The 21,779-nt window shown below is 46.8% G+C and overlaps 1 protein-coding gene across 2 annotated transcripts in view; it reads right to left on the bottom strand.

Annotated features, from left to right (window-relative positions):
- The window catches only part of CUL1 (cullin 1), a 275,377-nt gene extending 253,913 nt beyond the window's left edge, over positions 1 to 21,464 (bottom strand). The window contains exons 1-2 of one of the 2 annotated variants that reach the window (XM_033930315.1): positions 21,315 to 21,452; positions 20,206 to 20,351 (exon numbers count right to left, since the gene is read on the bottom strand). The gene's annotated coding sequence lies outside the window, so the exon portion shown is untranslated. Of the gene's footprint in view, positions 1 to 20,205; positions 20,352 to 21,314 lie in introns of both variants that reach the window. The other variant, XM_033930314.1, reaches the window with a different exon arrangement.
- Positions 21,465 to 21,779: the final 315 nt, after the last annotated feature.

The following is a 21,779-nucleotide window of genomic DNA, read 5'->3' as shown; positions in this document are numbered from 1 at the left end:
TGCTCTGTAACTTATGAGAAAGAAACAATGATAAGAACATAAGAATTGCCGCTGCTGGGTCAGACCAATGGTCCATCGTTCCCAGCAGTCTGTTCATGCGGCGGCCCTTAGGTCAAAGACCAGTGTCGTAACCGAGACTAGCCTTACCTGCGTACATTCTGGTTCAGCAGGACCTTGTCTATCTTTATCTTGAATCCCTGGAGGGTGTTTTCCCCTATAACAGCCTCTGAAAGAGCATTCCAGTTTTCTACCACTCTCTGGGTGAAGAAGAACTTCTTTACGTTTATACGGAATCTATCCCCTTTCAACTTTAGAGAGTGCCCTCTCATTCTCGCTACCTTGGAGAGGGTGAACAACCTGTCTTTATCTACTAAGTCTATTCCCTCCATTATCTTAACAATCAACAGTGAACAACAAATTTAGAACGAGCAGCTAGGAACCAACTGCTAAGTGAAACTAGTAGGAGCCATTTTAAAAAAAAACAAATGAGAGAGGGAATAGGAGCATTTATGTGCCAGTAGCTTTCTCTCTGCTAAATCTTAAAAACAGAAGAAGAGGTCCTGAGATGGACACCAGCAATTTCCGAGACAGAAATCAGGAGAATCAAAGGTCTTCCTAGGGTGGGCCATAAAAAAAAATCCTGTGTCTTTTAACAGAAAGAAGATTAGAAAGGTAAGAACCTCATCTTTCATTCTGTAGCAAAGAGATAGGATTCTGTACCTAACATAGCTGACGTACCAAAGCAGTGCCAGATATCTATGCTGGAACAGATGAGCCTGTCCGCAGTACCAAAGATCCAAAAGCGGCATCTTCTGAAACTGTCACTGTAGAACCTTGTAAATGTGTGCAGACCAAGTAGCTGCTGTATCAATTTCATCATTGGCAGCACTGCTTACTCAATTGACGCTCTCCTTTTGGAAACTGAATTAAATCATGGCTCTTATTACATATGAGGCTCCTGCGTAAGGGTTTGTACTCGAAACTGAGCTTGATTGAGCCCAAAAGCTTGGCTTACAAGAAGTTTGGAAGCAAGAAGACATAGCAGAAAATCAATGATGCAAAGAGGTGGCCATTAATGAATATGAACTAGAACAGGACTGATTTTGAGATAAATACTTGATTTTGTGCTTTTTTTTGTGTGTGTGTTTAGTTTCGATAAGCTTGCAACAAAACAAACAAAAGCATTATAAAAAAAATTTTCACAAAATTGCACTGCACTTTATTATGTGTTTTGCACTTTATTATGTATTTTGGCACTTATAATTTCACACAGGTGTAGTCCTATGATGATGTGAAACGTGGCTTGCAAAGAGCCCGTTAAATGCGTACAAGCCTAGGACCTTAGTTTGTTCCAAGGTCCCATTAGCTTTCACGATCACACTGAGGACACACTCATTATTTATTGTAAGAGATTTAAAGGTTTATTATTGTCCTTATTAGATGTTCTAACTTATCTTAACTACTTTTACTGGGTAAGTTTTGTGAGTTCTCTATAAGTTCCCAGTGTTGATTCTTTGCATACTATAATTTATCTACCAATTTCATCAGGCAAACTTTTAGTAGAAAGTGCTATGATTGCGATAGAGGGCCATTTACCTCAAGCAACGTAGGAAGAAGAAATTGCCATGCGAATCCATCTGACAATCGGAGCCTTGGAAGCTGGCTTACCTCATCTTGATTGGCTGGTCAGTACAAAAAGGTGTTCAAATATCCAGGTAGTGAAATAAGATTCTATGCACATCCAGCCTTCGCAAAATTCTATCTTGTTTCGGTGAACCTGTTGGGTGAAAGCAGGTAAACAAATCTCCTGAATGACATAGAACGAAGAAACCATCTTCAGTAGAAAGGAAGGCACTGTCCATAGAGAAAAGCCAGACTACGTAAACCTGAGAAAAGGTTCTCTACAAGAGAGTATCTGTAGCTCTGAGATCCACCTTGCTGAGACTATGGCAACCAAAAAAAAAGTCTTAACTGTAAGATCCAAGAGGGGCACGTCTTGACAGGATCTCATACAGAGCCTGAGATAGACCCTTCAGAACAACATTAAAGTCCCAAGACAGGAACAGTCTACGCAGTGGGGGACGCAATCTGAGCACCCCCCTCAGAAACTGAGTGACATCTAGGTGAGACACTAGAGGGGCACGTCTTGACAGGATCTCATACGGAGCCTGAGATAGACCCTTCAAAACAACATTAAAGTCCCAAGACAGGAACAGTCTATGCAGTGGGGGACGCAATCTGAGCACCCCCCTCAGAAACTGAGTGACATCTAGGTGAGACACTAATGATTGCATGCCTCACCAAGCTCTACAACATGAGGCCAAGCTACCTGTTACTTTGAGAGGTGAAACCACTAGGCCCTTTTCAAGTCCAGCTTGCAGGAATGCTAGAATCACCGAGATGGAAATCCTCTCAGGATCCACCTGCTCCTTGGTGCACCATAACAGGTCTTCGTATAAGCCAGAAACATCGCAAACTTCTTTGCTCTAAGAAGAATCGTTAATGATAACCTCAAAGAAACCCTTACAAGTTAGGGCCATGCGCTCAAGAGCTATGATGTAAGACCAAAGCACTCTGGAATCTCCATAGGAACTGGAACCTAGCCGAGGAGGTCAGAATGAACTGGCAGCCCAAGAGATCTGCCACTTCAGAAGCATACCAGAGCTTGCATACCAAGGCTGATGAGGCCAGGATCACCAGCTCCTGGCCCACGGAGGAAACACAGAGCAGAAGCTTGGTGAGCCAGGGCTGAACAAGGGCATACAGCCCTGCACTTCCTGGCTCGGCTCTTCGACTGTAGAATTAAACTGCCTTCGCGTTCTAGGCTGCAGCCATGAGGTCCATTTTCAGTCTTCCCCAGCACTGCACAATGAAGACGAATACCTTCTGGAACGGAGACCACTCCCTCAGATCCAGAGTCTGCCTGCTGAGAAATCGGCCACACATTAGCCACCTGCTTATGAGCAGAAAAATGTTGCTAATGAGATTGATCACAAGTTGTTTTTCCATTTACTACAGGAGTCACTAACCTGTAGTTACTGCAAGTAAGTGACTTTTGTGATAAATTATTTTGGCAAAATACCAATTTTACTGTGGCTTAGTACCGTAACTTTGGCCCTAAACCTAAGATTTCCCATTTATCCCCAAAATCTCCTCTGGTAATAACCAATCAAAATTCTCAAGTGTCATTTACAAAGAAATTTTGAAAAGACCCAAAGAAAGTCATCCTCCAACCACTAAGGAGTATTATACTTCATCTCAGAAAAACAAAGGTGGTAAGAAAAATTAGTAAGAGTTTCAGTAGTAAGCAGTGACTATCACACTTCTGGATGATCCTCAGGTGAAGAAGGTAGGAGTACTTTGATGGTGGCTTTCGCTCTTAGATTAATAAGCTATGGACACTGAAAATGTTCTTTAAGTACAATGATAAATTTTGGGCTATAAGGTTTTGATATTTGCTGAATTCTAGACAGTCTGAAGACAGATACATATTTTTTTTATGACCCAACTTAAAGTACAAAACTTTCTTAATAAGACTCCTCCATATTATGTAGCAGTAGGATTCCCAGTGGAGGAGTCTGTATGAGTGGGTTTATATTTAAGGCAGGTGGCTGTTTTGGAAGATATGTAATCAAGTCATTTTTCTTTATTTAGGATCTTAGTATAAAAATATGACTCTGATCTGCTAATGTGATCCTCCCCACAATGTGTGACTCTGTACTGTTTTTTTGTCTATTTATGCAACACTTGTGAAACTGATTATAATTGTTAGAAGGCATTGGGGGGGCGGTCTTCAAATCAAATCAAGATATTAATTCTTGGGAATTTTGGAAAATGTAGTAAATAAATATTTAAAAAATTAATTCTATATATAAAGTTCCCCTTCTTTTACTAAGGCACGCTGGCTGATTTAGTGCATGCTAAACACTAACACGTCCATAGAATATAATGGGCGCGTAAGCATTTAGCATGCGCTAAGTCAGCTTGTGCGCTTTAGTAAAAGGATCCCTTTGTTAGGTATGTGTGTTAGATGCTCAAAAATATTCATTATTTGCATTGCATTTTTGGGCTATGTAAAATAACTGAAATTGTTTCCTTACGATGTACCTTTTGTTATCCCACTCAAAATTCTCCCTAAGAAATCATCACTGGTTAAGCATGTGTAAATGCGCAAAATCTTTCTTCTTGACATCTCCTGGCATCCCTGCAACATATACAAGTGTTTTACATGTATTTATGCCATTTTCTATGACATTTTTGATAGGTCTCTGGCCTAATAAGTGCATAAACCACCATTTTGGGGTAACAATATTCACAAAGGCCCTCTTTCACTAAGCCACGATAAGGTTTCTACCACGGCCCACGCTCATAGGAATTCTGAGTGTCAGAGCAGCGCCTGAGCATTTAGCACTCTGGCCTCCAGTAGAAACCTCTACTGCAGCTTAGTAAATGGGGGTGGGGATTTCTTTTTTACTGCAATCCAAATCCAGACAAGACTTCAAAATAGTTTTATGGTGGATGGCTTATCAATGGAGTTTTATATTTCCTGTGTTCATTTAACTTTTGAGTCATCATAATATTAATAAATTTTGCCCTTAGCTAGGCAAGAGTTAGCCATTTTTAACATTAAAAGTACAAAATACTTATCATTTTTTTATATTATGGCCAACCATCTTATACCGGAGCAAAAACTGGAGCTCATTTTACATCAGTCCTAAAGATGCTCCACTGGTTACCACTTTCCTCCATGGCCCATCATTCACAAATGGGGTGTCCGACCTTGGCCCTTGCCCAGTTGGGTTTTCAGAATTTTCCCCAATGAATGTGCATGAGATCTATTTGCACACAGTGGGGACAATGGACAGCAAATAGATCTCATGCATATTCATTGGGGAAAATTCTGAAAACCTGAGGAGGCTGCAGCCTTCCAAGTTGGATATTCCTGATTTAAACCAGGTATGCCAAGAGTATATTGTCTAATATATTTTATTCCACCATTATGGTTCCCAACATCCATGATTACCGTAAGTTGCAGTGCACTTACTGCTGTTTCACTGTTTTGCCCGAAGCAGAACACTCAATATCCCCCTTTGAGCTTGAAGACTTCAGTAGTCAGGTAAGCTTTTTGTAGGTACTTAAACTGTTTCATTTTATTACGGTACTTCTAGAACATTTTATAGTAGTAGTATATAATTTGTTTTACATTTTTATTTGTATATTTTGGGGGGTTTTATATTCAATTTTACTACTTTTGTTTTTATTGTGAGCTACTTTGATATGCTTATAGTATGAAGAATATAAACTGGCATATTTAAGTACAAAGTCATTCAATTCTACAACATTGGTTTAAATCTGATTTGAGACAGCAGTGTACCTTAAACATTTGGATTTCATTAACTAATTGGTGTATATAAAATGAGTTGGGAGTCTCACTAAGAACCATTAGGCAGGTGATGATATAATCTGATCTTTACTGGTACTCTAGAGGCAATCTTTTCCCCCCTTAAGGCCCAATTTACTACAGCTTCTCTCCTTTCTGGGTCAGAATTTAGTGACAGGCTATTAGAGATGGTATCTTGAGAACAGAGCTGAGGCCCATTGACAGGTTTGTGTGGGAGAAATCGCGCTGCCACTGCTATGAATAAATGCTCTATTGACAATACTCAAATCAGCCATATTATATTAGTACTCAATACACTACAAAATATGAAAGTCAAAAGAAAAACTATCTTTACAGCATGCAAGCACAGAAACATATATGGTTGTTCGGAATCGAACAGACAGCATTCAAAACCTGATGGGAGTGTTAAACTGTATCCCTAACCTTTAATATTAGGCAAAACAGAACCAAAAAAAAAAATGCTCACAGTTCGGGGTTTTCTGCTTTGGAGTCACATGGCTCTTTCACTAGTAAAACCAATAATATATTCTGGAGATACTGTCTCAGTAACAAGGCTGTTCACAGGTCACTCAGAAGAGCAAACCGATGTGTTTCTGTGGATATCACATTATCACAGATGTATTATAAGGCATAATACCAGAGCCATACCAAATACAGGCAGTCCCTGAGGATAAGAACGAGTTCCATTTTTAAAACCGTTCTTAAGCTGACTTTGTATATAACTGGGATCATGTGAGAATCTGTGTGTATTTAAGCTCTCTTGTACAGTACACAATCTATAAAACACATTAAAGAAACAGTTTTTTCTTCTTCTCTATTGCTCCCCTATGCCTCTACACCAGCACCAGGATTTTTCTCTCCTCATCCACTGCTTCCATGTCTCCACACCCAGCCCCAGCATGCATTGACCCTTGTTTTTTGTCACAAAGCCATGGGAAGCATTTCCTACACACTATCCACAGCTAATCCAGAAGCCTTCCCTCTGAGCACAGAGTACAGTACAGTCAAACCTCGGTTTACGAGTGAACCAGTTTGCGAGTGTTTTGCAAGACGAGCAAAGCATTTGCAAAATCGGCACCTCGGAAACCAAGCTTGACTCGATTTACGAGCGCCCTACCCACCCCCCGGCGAGCTGGCATCCCCCACGCACCCACCCACATAGGCTTACCCCCATTTGGCACTGGCACCAGCACCAACACACAGGACATGCCGGTGCCGATGCCTGAAGATCTGCTGTCTTCCTTTTTGCTGAGCCTTGAGCATCTGCGCATGCTCAAGGCCTTCTAGTTCTCACTCTATCTGAGATTATCGGAGATCTACAAGAATCTCGGAGAGAGCGAGAACTAGAAGGCCTTGAGCATGCGCAGATGCTCAAGGCCCAGCAAAAGGAAGACAGCAGATCTTCGGGCATCGGCACCAGCATGTACTCTGCATTGGTGTTGGTGACAGATGGGGGTAAGCCAATGTGTTTGGGTGGGTGGGGGATGCCAGATCATGGCAGGGAGGAGTAAGATGGAGCAGCGCCGCTGGCCTCGGGAGGTGGGTGGAAACGTTATCAAGTGAATTTCCCTTAGTTCCTATGGGGAAACTCGCTTTGATATAAGAGTACTTTGGTTTATGAGCATACTTCTGGAACTAATTATGCTCGTAAACCAAGGTTCCACTGTATTTATTCATTCATTCATTCATTCTAGCCCGTCCTCCCAAAAAAGCCCAGAACGGGTTACAGGAATACATACACAGTATAAATAAGACAATCAAAGACAAGACATATTTGGAAAACTGGTGGTACAATGACCAAGGTATGGTGGATAGAGAATATCTGAGATACTGTGGCTCACTGGTTGAGCTGCTGCCTCTGCACCAAGAGGTTGTCAGATCAAATCCCAGACCTGCTCCTTGTGACCATGGGCAAGTCACTTAATCCTTCAGAGTGCCCACCGCTTTGAATGTCAGCTTTGAAGTGACTTAAAGGCGGGATACAAGTCCCCATTCCCTTTCACTTCCCTTACATGCTATGATAGAAATAAACAGCCGAGATACATTAACTAACTATACATGCTATAGTAAAAATAAATATCTGAAATACACTAATCACTAAACTTTCTTTTTTCCCTCCCCAAGTCTGATTCTAGTATTCATCCCATCTTCAATGACCTAGAGGATGGAACATCCAGTGAGATCAAAAAGTTTGCAGATGACACAAAGCTATGCCAGGCAATCAAATCGCATTAGGACAGTGAGAAACTCCAGAGCGACTTTAGTTGATTGGAGAACTGGGCAGATAAATGGCAGATGAAGTTTAATGTGGAAAAATGCAAAGTGATGCACTTAGGCAGAAAGAATAAGGAACACAAGTATAGTATGTCAGGTGCAACTCTGGGAAAAATCAAACAGGAAAAGGACCTGGGTGTACTAACTGATAGGACCCTGAAACCGTCGGCGCAAAGAAAGCAAATAGAATGTTAGGCATGATAAAGAAGGGAATCATGAGTTGATCGGAGAAAGTAATAATGCCGCTTTATAGAGTAATGGTCAGACCACACTTGGAATACTGCGTTCAACATTGGTCTCCCAACCTAAAAAAGGATATAAAACTGCTGGAGAAGGTGCAGAGACGAGCAACAAAGTTTGTGAAAGGTATGGAGAACCTGGATTACGAGGAACGACTTAAGAGACTGGGGTTGTTCTCCCTTGAGAAGAGGAGACTGTGAGGGGATCTGATCAAGACTTTCAAAATACTGAAATAAATCGACAAAATAGAGCAGGGAAAACAGTTATTTACAATGTCCAATGTGACACGGACTAGAGGGCATGGACTGAAGTAGAGAGGGGACAGGTCCAGGACAAATATCAGGAGGTTCTGTTTCATGCAGCGAGTGGTGGATACCTGGAATGCTCTCTCAGAAGAGGTAATTGCAGAATCCACCGTTCTAGGATTTAAGAGTAAGCTAGATGTACATCTCCTTATGAGTGGCATAGAGTGATACGGGTAAGGGTAAACTAGAAGCACATCTCCTTATGAGAAGCACAGAGTGATATGGGGACTAAAACTATGCCAGGGTACACTTGGCGGGGCCTCCGCGTTTGCGGATCGCCGGACTTGATGGACCTATCCGGAGATGGCAATTCTTATATTATGTTCTCCACCTCCTTGAGACCTCTCTTGCATTTCTTTCCATCCGTCCCAATGTTCCCTCTTCACCACTACCACATACAACATTTCTCCCTCTCATCTTTTGCTTCCCCATGCATCACTACCTACCCCTCTCCCACCACCATATCCAATAATTCTCTCTCCCTCCCTTATGCCTAACAATTCTCTTTATTTATTTCCCCATGTGCATCATCTCTCTGTCCCTCTCACTCAGACACCCATACCCAACAATTCTCCCTTTCCCTCACCCACCTCAGCATTTCTTTCCCTCACTCCCTCCATTCTCCCATCCTATGTCCCAAGTTCATGATCCCCTCCCTCTTGCCATCCTTTGTCCGGTTTGTGCTCCCTCCCTTCCTTCCGTGTCACAACACACCTCCCCTCCCTCTCTCCCTCTATTCCGTGTCCCAAGTTTGTGCCTCCCTCCCACAGGTGTTTACCTTCTCTGGTCGGCTCCCTCCTCCTCCTTCCTTCCAGCTGCACTTGTTTCTCTTTACAAAACCGCTGGAAGCGGCTTCTACACTCTGCCCGCAGCTGACCCGGAAATGTATAGGAACAGCTGCCAGTGGCTTTGTGAAGAGAAAGCACAGTTACTTACCGTAACAGGTGTTATCCAGGGACAGCAGGCATATAGTCTCACATGTGGGTGACGTCATCTACGGAGCCCCGATGCGGAAGCATTTTCAAGCAAACTTGATTGAAGATTTAAGTTTGCTCTGCTGCTCCACGCATGCGTGCCTTCCTGCTCCACTAGGGGGCGCATCCCCTCGTGGTCTCCAGTTCACTTAACTAGCAAAGAAGCCAACCTCGGGGAGGTGGGCGGGTTGTGAGAATATATGCCTGCTGTCTCTGGATAACACCTGTTACGGTAAGTAACTGTGCTTTATCCCAGGACAAGCAGGCATGATATTCTCACATGTGGGTGACCTCCAAGCTAACTGAAAAGGGATGGAGGGAAGTTGGCAATTTAAGCAAATAGATTTCGCAATACCGATTGGCCAAACCGGCCATCGCTTCTGGACAGTGAGTCCAGACAGTAGTGGGAGGTGAAAGTATGAACCGAAGACCACGTGGCAGCCTTGCAGATTTCCTCAATAGGTGTGGACCTGAGGAACGCTACGGAGGCTGCCATCGCTCGGACCTTGTGTCCCGTTACTCGACCATACAGCGCGAGACCAGCCTGAGCGTAGCAAAAGGAGATGCAATCGGCCAACCAGTTGGACAAGGTGCGCTTGGAAACTGGGTGACCTAACCGGTTTGGGTCGAAAGACAAAAACAATTGTGGGACTTTCCGGTGTGGTTGAGTGCGTTGGAGGTAAAAGGCCAACGCTCTCTTGCAGTCAAGAGTGTGGAGCGCCACCTCTCCGGGGTGAGACTGGGGCTTGGGAAAAAACACAGGTAAGACAATGGACTGATTGAGATGAAAATCAGACACTACTTTAGGCAGGAACTTTGGATGAGTGCGGAGTACCACCTTGTCATGATGGAATACAGTGAAGGGTGGGTCCGCTACCAGAGCTTGTAGTTCATTAACCCGCCGGGCGGAAGTGAGCGCGAGCAGGAAAATCACCTTCCAAGTGAGGAATTTTGGATGGCATTTGTCTAGGGGCTCAAATGGAGGTTTCATTAGTTGGGCCAGAACCACGTTAAGGTCCCAAACCACCGGAGGAGGTTTGAGAGGAGGGTGGACATTCAGAAGACCCTTCATGAAGCGAGAGACTAAGGGATGGAGCGAGAGGGCTTTCCCTTCCAGGGGCTCATGAAAGGCCGCAATCGCACTGAGATGTACTCGAATGGAGTTGGTCTTTAGGCCAGAGTGAGATAATTGAAGTAAATAGTCAAGGACCAGAGGGACGGGGACCGACACCGGGTCCTGGCTGTGAGAGGAGCACCAGGCTGAGAATCTGGTCCACTTTTGGGAGTAGCAGGTTCTCGTCGAGGTCTTTCTAGAAGCCTCCAGTATCTCCTTGACTGACTGAGACACGGGGAGAGAAGTCAGGGGGAAAGAAACCAAGCATTCAGATGAAGAGATTGAAGATTGGGATGTAACAGTGATAGTAGAGAGGGAAACCGAGGCAGAGGTAGTGGATCTCTGACGCTGAGTTGAAGCAGAAGGGAAAACCAAGGCTGGCGTGGCCAGCGAGGAGCAATCAGGATCAGGGTGGCTTGCACCGTTTTCAGGTGGACCAGCATCCGCAGGATCAGGGGAAACGGCGGAAATGCGTACAGAAACCTTCCCTCCCAGTCGAGGAGGAAGGCGTCGGCCTCGAGCCGGTCCGGGGAGTACATCCGGGAGCAGAAGAGAGGCAGCTTGTGGTTGTGAGGGGATGCGAACAGATCTATTTGAGGCGTCCCCCACCGTTCGAACACCCGTCGTAGGGTCTGAGAGTGTAGTGACCACTCGTGTGGCTGGAGGAGGCGGCTGAGTCTGTCCACCAGACAGTTTTGTTCTCCTTGTATGTACACCGCTCGAAGGAAGGTGTTGTTGGAGATTGCCCATTTCCAGAGGCACAGGGCTTCCCGACAAAGGGACCAAGACCCTGTCGCCCCTTGTTTGTTTACGTAGTACATCGCTACCTGGTTGTCGGTTCGGATGAGAACCACCCAGTCGTGGAGCAGATGTTGAAAAGCTACAGCTGCGAGATAGATGGCCCGAAGCTCTAGCACGTTGATGTGGCAGCGACGGTCCTCTGCTGACCACATCCCTTGAGTGCGTAGGCCGTCCAGATGGGCTCCCCAAGCGTACTCCGACGAGTCCGTGGTGAGTACCTTGCTGTGGGGTGGGGCGAGGAAGAGCAAACCTTTGGAAAGATTTGAAGAGTCGGCCCACCAGCGGAGCGATCGTTGCAATGAAGGAGTCACTGTCATGGGACGGTCGATCGGGTCCCGGTCTTGATGCCATTGAGAGGCCAGGGTCCATTGAGGGATTCTCAGATGGAGGCGGGCGAAGGGTGTGACATGGACGGTGGAGGCCATGTGGCCCAGGAGAGTCATCATCCGTCGAGCTGATACTGAGGTCAGCAGGGAGATCCTTCGACTCAGACTTACTAACGCCTCTAGGCGCGGAGGGGGGAAGGAAGGAACGGAGGCGAACCGTGTCCAGCATGGCCCCGATGAACTGTAGGGACTGCGAGGGGCGTAGTTGGGATTTTGGGAAGTTTATTTCGAACCCCAGACTTTGTAGGTAGGTAATAGTCTGTTGGGTCGCTGAGATAACCCCTTCCCTGGACGGGGCTTTGATCAGCCAGTCGTCCAGGTAGGGGAATACCTGGAGGCCTTGGGAACGTAAGGTTGCTGCGACCACCACGAGGCACTTGGTGAAGACCCGAGGTGATGATGCTAGGCCGAAGGGGAGGACTCGGTATTGTAGGTGCCAGTCCCCTACCTGAAAACGCAAGAACTTGCGGTGAGCGGGGTGCACTGGGACATGTGTGTACGCCTCCTTCAGATCGAGGGAGCAGAGCCAGTCGCCCTCGTCGATCAGGGGGTAGAGGGTCGGTAGGGAAAGCATCCGAAATTTTTCCCGTACCAGAAATTTGTTGAGGCGTCTCAAGTCTAGTATTGGGCGTAGGTCTCCTGTTTTTTTCGGTACCAGGAAGTAACGGGAGTAGAAGCCCTTCCCCCGTTGGTCGGGGGGAACCTCCTCCACTGCTCTCAGGCGAAGCAGGTCTCGAGCTTCGGAGAGGAGCAGGGGTAGCTGCGTCCGGTTGGGAGGGCAATTCCTTGGAGGGTTGTCTGGAGGAATGGCCCGAAAGTTGAGAGAGTATCCTGATGAGATCACGCCAAGGACCCATGCGTCCGACGTGACTTGTTCCCAGCGAGGGTAAAAGGCTTTGAGGCGACCCCCGATGGGAAGGAGGCCTGGGACTATGGCGGAGGGGGCCCGCCCCCTTCCGCGCATCCCGTCAAAAGGACGGGGATGGTTTGGTAGTCGCAGGCGGTTGGGACTTGGGTGGAGCCCGATGGTGGGCCTGCGGGCGCCTGGGTGGAAGCCGCGAGAAGGCAGGAGTGGATTTTTGTGGGTATCGGCGCGGAGGGGCCTTGAACGGCCTGGACGCGGTCGGTTTAGGTTTTTGCCGGACGAGGGAGGCGAACGAGCGTTCGTGTTTGGAGAGGCGTTTTGTAGCCGCCTCGATAGTGTCATCGAACAGTTCTTTTCCTACGCAGGGGAGGTTAGCCAACCGGTCCTGCAAGTTGGGGTCCATGTCGACCAGGCGCAACCAAGCTAGTCGGCGCATGGCGATAGCAAAGGCTGCCTCTCTGGAGGAGAGTTCAAAGCCATCGTAGGCCGCGTGGAATAGATGGAGGCGCAGGTTGGAGAGGGACTCTAAAAGCAGGCCAAACGCTCCTTGCCGGGAGGCCGGTAGGTCAGTCTCAAATGCTCTCAATAGTCCAATGAGGTGTTTGAGGTAGGATGTGAAGGTGAAAGTGTAGCTTTGCACCCTAGAGGCCATCATTGCATTTTGATATGTCTCCTGCCGAACTTGTCCAGGGTTCGGCCTGGGGGGACCGCTGCTGAGACCCGGGATGGGTGAGCCTTTTTCAAGGAGGATTCTACTAGCAGCGACTGGTGGGAGAGCTGTGGTTGTTCGAATCCCGGGTAGGGTACTGTGCGGTACTTGGCCTCCATTTTGGAGGGTACGGCTGTGACCATGTAGGGGGTCTCCAGGTTCCTGAAGAAGGCCTGTTGGAGTACCGGGTTAGGTGGTAAGCGAAGGGACTCTCTGGGCAGTGATGGCATATCCAGCTCCGCTAGGTACTCCTTAGAGTATCTGGAGTCGGACTGGAGGTCTAAGTCCAAAGCGTGGCCCATGTCCTGGACAAAGCGAGTGAAGGATGGGCAGGATGTTCCCGGGGCCCCGTGCGGGGTCGGTGAACGAGACCTCCGTCGGGTGGAGAAGGATGGGGAGGCTTCCCTCGAGTATCGAAGTTCCTGGTCCGATCCACGCTCCGAGACCGGGGAAGCACTGTGAGAGTGTTTCGGGGTCGTCGATCTTCGGCGTCTCGAGGAGCCCCTCGGAGACGATGCCGGGGTTCGGGGTACCGATCGATGTCGAATCGGTGACCCGGACTCCCTCGGAGAATACCTGTAACCTCGGGTCGGGGTCCCGGTCCGAGGGGGAGTTCGGAGGATGCGCGGGTTGGAGAGTGATAACTCAGCCATCCTTAGTGGTCCCGTACGAGGTGTAGGAGAACGGCCTCGTAGAGTTGGTGAACCTCGGGCCTTCTTGGAGGTACGGCGGTTCGAGGTTTCTGTCGTTTTAGCACGACGTTTTGCCCCGCGGCGGTCTGCGGAGGGAGAGCGTCTCGGGCGCCTCGGCGAGGAGTCCGAGGAGGATGGGATGCAGCGAAGCTTGCGCACTTTTCCCTGAGGTTGCTCGATGCGAGGCTCAGGCTGGTCTGGCATATGCGGGGTCGAGGTCGAGGCCGATTGTAACTGGGCCATTGCAGCGGACAGCTCCGACGAGATCATCGCTCGGAGTAGGTCCTGGAAGACAGGCACGGACAGCATCGAAGGCATGTCCACTTCCTCGGTGCACTCCACCGGGGGCAACCTCGTATCAGAGTATTCCCGTGTGGTGGAGGCACGGCCCGAAGGCTTGGAGGGCTTAGCCGGGGCTGTAAGCATGGGGCTTCCGCCATGCGTCGACGGTGTCCCCGAGGCTGGCTTCTTCGATGTTACGGAACCTGAAGAAGGAAGAGGGGACTTACCCGGGGCCGAGGCTTTTTGCTGTCCCGAGGGCTTGGGATTCGGGTCTCGGGGCGATGCCGAGGTATTCGGGGCCGGGGCCGACCTCGAGGCCGAGGTAGAGGGTTGGTCCGGGGCGAAAAGGTCCGCCATGCGGGCTTTTCTTCGACGGAGGGCCCGGTTCTGGAAGGTAGCGCACTGGGGGCAGGAGTCGGTTGGATGAGCCGCCCCCAGGCAGAGGATGCACCGGCGATGCGGGTCTGTGATGGAAAGAAGCCGCTCACACCGGGTGCACTTTTTAAAGCCGGTCAAAGGCCGGGACATAGAATCGAAAGTAGCCGCGGCTCGAGTAGCCACGCGGCTACGGGGACCCGGAAGCCTCCGGGTCGTCAAAAACAAAGCAGGGATCAAGTTGAAAAGTAAATAATTCGCGCACAGCGACTTAATCGAGAAAAAACAAGAAAAAATCGCGGTGCTAGAAGGCAGTTGGGGCAGAGCCTGAAAAAACACGACTTCTAGGCTCAGCGGAAAATTTTGAACTGGAGACCACGAGGGGATGCGCCCCCTAGTGGAGCAGGAAGGCACGCATGCGTGGAGCAGCAGAGCAAACTTAAATCTTCAATCAAGTTTGCTTGAAAATGCTTCCGCATCGGGGCTCCGTAGATGACGTCACCCACATGTGAGAATATCATGCCTGCTTGTCCTGGGATAAACAAATGCAGCTGAAAGGAAGGAGGAGGAGGGAGCTGACCAGAGCAGGTAAACACCCGTAGGAGAGAGGCAAGAACTTGGGACACGGAATGGAGGGAAGGAAGGGAGGAAGAGGGGCATGATGGGACACGAAAGGGAGAAACAGGACCCCTGTTCATAACTACGAGTCCGATGTAAGTCTGATGTTTGTAATCCAGGGACTGCCTTTATACACACATACCATGAAGAGACTAGACCAGGGGTTGGCAACATGCGGCTTTTTCACTATGTGGCTGCAGCTCTCCCAAGGAAGAATTGATGACACAGCAGAGGGAAAGCCCCAGCAGGGGAACCGCAAGCAGCCAGTATACAGTGCTGCCTCTGCAGGCCGGCTGTTGCTACCTTGGGAGGTCTACAGGTATGTCGCTCTTGGGAGGGGGGTAGGAGAGATACCAGACTTGTATAAAATTATGCACATGGGTGAACTTCTGAGGGACAAAATCAAACCTCCCTGAAACTAACTCAAATGCCTGGTTTTTGAAATAGAAAAACTGACACGACAACTCAGGAAGTTTACATTCTTTGAGATTTTATGGAGCACCTTACAATCCAATCATGATCAAGAATGCTTTAAGAATTACACTATTTATATATATTGTAACTCAGGGCTAGCCCAAGGCTATATAAAGCCCTAGGACCGCATGTGGGAGGGGACAGAAATGGGGACATGGATGCTGGACCGCAAATTTGGGGAAAGGAGACTGCCAACTACTCACCGAACATGAAACAATTCTGTGAGGAAATAGTGTCAAAAGTCTAATTAAATTTTCTGTAAGTACTTGAAGTTTTGTTTTTGTGTTAAATTCATAAATACTCATATCACTTAAAAATCATATCTCAAACCCCCTTTTCTTTGTAAATCTTGGGTCAAACATTTAGGATAAAATGGCTCTTTGTTTTGAAAAAGTTGCTGACCTCTGGACTAGAGTAATGTTCTCCTTCATGAGGATGAAAGCAAAATCATTATGCCTCATGAAATATGACTTATGTTTTTTTGTCATACTGTCTAATACAGTCCCCCTCCTTTACAAATGCGTAGCGCGGGTTTTAGTGCCGGAAGCAGTGATAACTGCTCCGACGCTCAGAATTCTTATAAGCGTTGGAGCACTAAAACCCACACTACGTGTTAGTAAAGGAGGGAGGGGGGGAGTGTCTCTGAAACCTTTTTAGTTCTAGCACACTAAACGGAACAAATGTTTTGCGGCACATTATAATTGAAATTATAAAATTGCAAAAAAAACAACAAAATTAAACTTGGGTTATTTATTTAAAGTTCTTTAGCAACCTCCCAACAGCTATCAAAACCGAATCCAGCTATTTCAAATTTCGAAAAAAATCTTCGGGGCAACACACTCCATTGACAATCAGTAGCCCATACGAACTGAGATTTCAATATCTTCAATGTAAAATGTACCGCTAACTCCCCTCTCTACCTCACCCTAGAAGACCTTCCTGCTCCCTCTCCCCCTCCTGTCTCTTCTTCTCTGTCTTAACTCGAATCGTACGTCACCTTGAACCTTTTTAAGCATAGAGCAACTCACAAATTTTATATTAAATTAGCTATATATGGGTAATTGCAACAATGGTGAAACTAAAGTAGATAGAATTGCCAATCAATCAAGTTTTCAAGTTTTATTAAAATTTGATATACCGGTTAGACTTCAAGGCGGTTTACAAAGGTAAAATAGGGAAACATAAAATATCAAAGAGACAATCAAAGAGACAAATCAAAGAGACAATCAAAGAGACAAAAGACGAGTAATAATAGACTTGTTTTGAGTGCAAATTAACTCAAAATGTGGTTCAATAGTCGACAAGCAAACATGCATTTCATCATCCACTATCTACAATCATTCTCTTTTTTTAGATTTAGGGCTCCTTTTACTAAGCTGCATTAGCGTTTTTAGTGCACGAATTTTAGCACGCTAAACCCGCACTACGCAGCTAGAACTAATGTTAGCTCAATGCTAGCGTCTAGCGCACGCGGCAATTTAGCGTGCGCTAACCCGCACATTAATGCCCTAACGCAGCTTAGTAAAAGGAGCCCTTAATATCTGCCAGAACTGAAAATCCAAGTTGCCAAAACAGTAACAAAGCCTTGATTGCTTTGTTGCTCAAGTTAGGATAACTACTGCATAAAAAATAAAAATACAACTAAAATTACTTGCCATTAGTTATCAAGAACCAATCATGTCAATGATGATGCTTGTCTGAGCTGTTGTATCCTTATACACACACAGATGCACGAACATGAAATCTATTCTAGTGTATACATATGAAGGGATTTTTTAAAGTGCAGACGACTAGAAAGAAAATGGAGAAAAAGTAACCAAACACACAAGAGCAGCATGGAAAAAACTAAACCAACAAAACAAACTAAAACTAAAAGAAAAAAGAAAGACATACTACACAAACCAAATTGGCATAGAAGCCCAAGACACAAAAAAAACTACTAAAAGAACTCACAGACACCAAATCCTACCTAGCCAAAAACGACAACTCTCCCCCTTCAACCACCCTTTTAGCTGAATACTTAAAAATATAACATAAAATAAAAAAATTACAACTGCCAGGACAACCTTTGCAGGAACCCCAACCCACATAGAAGAAAAAGAATCAGCTGCAGCAGATAGAACCTGGTCTCACTTCTCCACAATACAATGGTCCGACCTTAACAAACTGTATAAAAAAATACAGCCACGCAGCTTGCGACCTCAACCAATGCCCATACCTATTAAAAACCTCCAGCCTAAAATTCTGCACTCTCCTCATGCAATGGATACAAACCATGCTCACAGATGGCCTTTTCCCACAAGACCTCTCTGAAATCATCGTCACCCCGATCTTAAAAGACCCAAAAGGAGCAACAGATCAACCATCCAACTACAGACCCCTTAGCCTCAATTCCACTATATGTCAAGCTAATGGAAGGCCTTGTAGCTAAACTCCTCACCAACTACCTAGAAAACCACAACTTGCTCCACCCTTCACAGTCTGGATTCAGAACCAACTTCAACACTGAGACACTACTAGGCTCCCTTCTGGACACAGCTAGTCAACACCTCAGCACAGGCAAAAAAAAAAATGCTGATTATACAACTAGATCTCACCGCAGCATTTGACCTGGTAGACCACGACATCCTGCTACAAATACTAGATAATGGTTTCAAGGATTCATACAATCCAGGACCTACAGAATAAAGACAAACAATGAAAAATCCAAACCATGGTCCAACTCCTGTGGCATACCCCAAGGATCGCCATTATCCCCAACACACTTCAATCTCTACATTGCATCCTTTGGCACCTGCCTAGACAAAATAGGCTTAACCTCCTATAGCTATGCAGATGACATCACCATTCTCCTTCCTTTTGATCAGCCAACACCCACTATGACAGACACACTACACAGAATTCTAGAAACAGTGGCAACATGGATAAAGACCACAAATTAAAACTGAACCCAGACAAAAAAAATTCATACTTCTTGAAAAAAATAAAACCCCAACCATAACAAACCTAATAATAAACTCAATCACATACCCCATTCAATCCACTCTAAAACTTCTGGGAATGACGATAGACAGATACTGCACCATGCAACCACAAATCAACAAAACAACACAGAAATCATTGGCAGTCATGAGAAACCTAAAGCAAGTTTAAAAATTCTTCAACAGAAAACAATTCCAGCTCATGGTCCAGTCCCTAGTCCTAAGTCTCCTTGACTACTGCAACATCCTCTATCTCCCCTGCCCCGCAACAATGATAAAACAACTACAAACAGTACAAAACAAAGCCCTGAGACTAATCTATTCACTAAGAAAGCACGACCACATCACTGAAGCATACCTTGACTCACACTAGCTCCAAATTCAAGCAAGAATACTATTTACCGTATTTTCACCCATATACCCCGCACCCGTGTAAAACGCGCACACGGGTATAGCGCACGGGGAACACAAATTTATGTAAAAAAAATTTAATATAGCGCGCACACGCATATACTAAAACCTCCTCCCGCCTACTCCGAACCGGCATCCTCCCCCCCGCTCGCTTACCTGAGAGAGCTTTTTTTTTTTTCATTCGAATCCGGCATTCCCCCTGCGAACCGGCATCCTCCCCCCGCTCTCGGAGAGAGCGAGACCAGAAGGCTTTGAGCATGCGCAAATGCTCAAAGCCTAGTCCAGCCCGGCGCAGGAAGAAGGAGAATCTCTCTCGCACCGCACCGCCCAGCCCAGCCCAACCCAATGAGGGAGGATCTTCGGGCACTGGCACATCCTGTGCGCTGGTGCCGGTGCCCAATCGGGTAAGAGATGTTTTGCGGTGCTGGGGGGGGATGTAGGATCGTGGGGGAGGGGGGGTGACGCGAGCGGGGGGTGAGGATGCCGGTTCACAGGGGGGATGCCGGATCGGATTGAAAAAAAAAGTTGTAAAACGCGCTCACACCTATAACGCGCACGGTTTGTAAAAATCGTGTATAACGCGCGCTTTATATGCGTGAAAATACGGTAAATTCTACTGTCTACTATTTAAATCCATAAATGGTGACAGCCCAACCTACCTGAACAAGCGCCTAATCCAAACTACCACAACCAGACACAGGAGAACCCAGACACTATTCACATACCCTCCAATCAGACATCAAATGGAAAAAAATTGTACGATGGCAGCAAAACTAGACCACCAACTCTCTAATCTACTGATAATCACGACCCCAGACTACAAAACTTTCAGAAAATAAATAAAAACCTTGCTATTCAAGAAATCCATGAAAACTAACATAGAATGAAACATTTCAATCCTCTGAAGCAATCTGCTCTACTCTAACATGTCCAGAAATCCTCTTCTGTAATCCACCTTGAACCGCAAGATAATGGCAGAATACAAATCACTAATGTAATGTAATGTAACTGAAATCTCTCATGGCACAGCCGGAATCTCTTACCTGGCACACAGTTTGAGAGACACTGCCTAGTAGTACATTAACACCTTTTCATTAGTGGTCAGAATTACAGTTCTGTAACAGCAACAAATATGCTGTCAGTGCCACCAGCACACACACATCCCTGCTCAGTAAACACCTTCAAGTCCTTCAAAAATGTTGTCAGTACAAACAAAATTCAGCCTGGATTGCCTCACTGGCAGTATAAAGTAGTTTAAATATAAAATGATTATCGGATCTATTTGCACTGGTGCTCAACTTACAAGTAGAAAGCCCTGTGAATTACTCGTACAGGAATTCCAACTTCACCAGGAAAGAAAAGGCACCCGATAACAATTTCTTTGGATTATTACTGTGCAGCGAGGAGATTTAACGACTGATGGTCAGAGAATAACTGATCAAACATACCCTTAAACAAAAAGACAAAAGGTAAAAATTGCTAGCAAAAACTTATAATTTTCGAATGCAGGACTCCAAACTACCATCCCAATGTCAGAAATCTTATGGGATCTCTAGTCAAAATCTCTCTCGCCCGGCCTCCTCACAAACTTGCTGTTAAGAACGCGACGAAGTTGTTGCCGCGAGTTCGGCGGCTCCACGGATGCTATTGAAAGAGACCCTTCTCGGTCGATGCCATGACGGGGCACACACGCACGTACCCTAAAAGCAAACACGGGACTGGACAACTAGGGAAAGAGAAGAAGGCCAAGATAAAGAGTTCAGGGACGACGGCGGCGGCGGTTCTTTTAGCAAAGACCTCGCATTTCAAACATTTTATTCTTTTGTTACTTTTTTTTTTTTTTAGTGCGCCACTCCGGCGCGCGCCCCCTCTCCACCCCCACCCCCCAAGGGCGCTCTATCCGATCCAGCAACATTCTCTCCCTCGCTATAACGCGCGCGTGGCTTGTAATTTAAATGGGGCGGAAGGGAAACGAGGGCGCACGTTTGTTTGGTTGTTTTTTTGTTTTTCTTTCTGCCCTAATATTGGGTTTTATGAGGAGGGGGGCGCGCCTCACACCTGGCTACTCATTTGTTTCCAGAGCCCCCCCCCCTACCCAAGGTAATAATGATTATGGGGGGGGAGGCCTGTGACGGCAGTCCCTCTTCAGGGCGCCTCATCACAATAACAGGCCGGTTCACCTTCGCCGCGATGTGAGAGAAACGAAGAGCGCCGAGGAGCCGGACCCCGGAGAGAGCGGTCGGGGCCCGCACAGACCCCCCCCCAAACAGACGCACAGCAAGCAGGCTCCAGCCGCTCCCCGGCCTTTCCCGGCACAGGCTGCCCGGCCCAGGTCCTGGGCACTCCGAGAGGAACGATCGCAGCGTCCTATAACCCCCCGGCCATCAACCCCTCCCGGCAAGCGCCTCTTACCTGCATCCTCCCGCCGCCGCCGCCTCTTCGCTCCCCCGGCCCGACACCGAAGCGGGGAAAGAGGAGACCGAAGCACCCGCACTGGCCCCCCGCAAACACGCAACACGCACTACTACTACCAGCGAGACTTGGGGGGAAAAAACCGGCACCCGCCGCCCACAGCGCCCCCTGCGCCGGAGCAGCGCCACTGCACCCTGTCTTCTTCCCAACCGGTACCCAAGTATAAAGCTCCGGTAAGCCCTGAGGCAGCAGCAAAGCACAAGCCCGAGACAACCACAGAAAGTAAATTAACGGTAAAGAAGATATTAATGTCTTTTTATTACACTGATCAGTTTGCGGAAGTATATACTATTCTATTTTATTTAGGAAAGTTCAAGATATATAGCCAAGCAAAACACTTGTAGTGTAATGGAGCCTCGTTCAAAGCAAACATTTTACACATAAGCCAATTAAAAAAAAAAATGG

This window comes from Geotrypetes seraphini, chromosome 2 (genome assembly GCF_902459505.1).
Source record: "Geotrypetes seraphini chromosome 2, aGeoSer1.1, whole genome shotgun sequence".
In the NCBI taxonomy this organism is placed as follows: domain Eukaryota; kingdom Metazoa; phylum Chordata; class Amphibia; order Gymnophiona; family Dermophiidae; genus Geotrypetes; species Geotrypetes seraphini.
The sequence above is the reverse complement of the archived record's forward strand: the minus strand, read 5'-3'. Positions and strand labels throughout refer to the sequence as shown.